Source organism: Penaeus monodon, chromosome 23, assembly GCF_015228065.2.
Source record: "Penaeus monodon isolate SGIC_2016 chromosome 23, NSTDA_Pmon_1, whole genome shotgun sequence".
Lineage (NCBI taxonomy): Eukaryota > Metazoa > Arthropoda > Malacostraca > Decapoda > Penaeidae > Penaeus > Penaeus monodon.
In genome coordinates, this window is record NC_051408.1 from 30,641,321 (window position 1) to 30,641,970 (window position 650).

Sequence of the window (650 nt, forward strand, 5' to 3'; positions counted from 1 at the left end):
TGTAATACGAAAGCTTCACAGCGTCCAGCGCGTCTTGTTAATAAGAATTTCCGACCTATCCCCCCCCCCCCCCCCGTTGTCCGAATCTTGCCCTCCGCATAATGCGTGTCTCAGGAGCTCCTTTTCCCTGTGAATATTGCAGAGGCGATTGAACCCAACGGCGATACCCACTAACTGGAACAGTGGGACCGCGGATCTATAATGCACGACTCATGAATATTAGGCCGCCGTCAAATACGAGCCAGCATTATTCTAATCTGTTCCACCGGCGTCGTTTTTCATTGTTAAAGATTTACCTGGCAAATATTCCCATCACAGTCACCATCACGAGCCGGGATGTAAATGTCAAATATTCAGGGGGACTCAAAATTTAAGTCAACGTTCGTATGCTCACCTGCGTCGAGTTCGAGTGACTGCGTCCGATTCCCTGTGATTCTGTAATCTCGAGTGTATGGTTATTGTTTCTTTACGCAGACATGCTCCTTTTGCGGGAAATGCCGTGGAACATTACCGTCTCCAGGAGTAAAATTGTTACATACACGGGGTATATATATATATAATTGATATGGACATTCTGTTGCTAAAAATGGCAACCTGTTACTGGAACGTTTATTTACTTAGGAGTCTTTGTGCGTGTATGATTTGTGTTT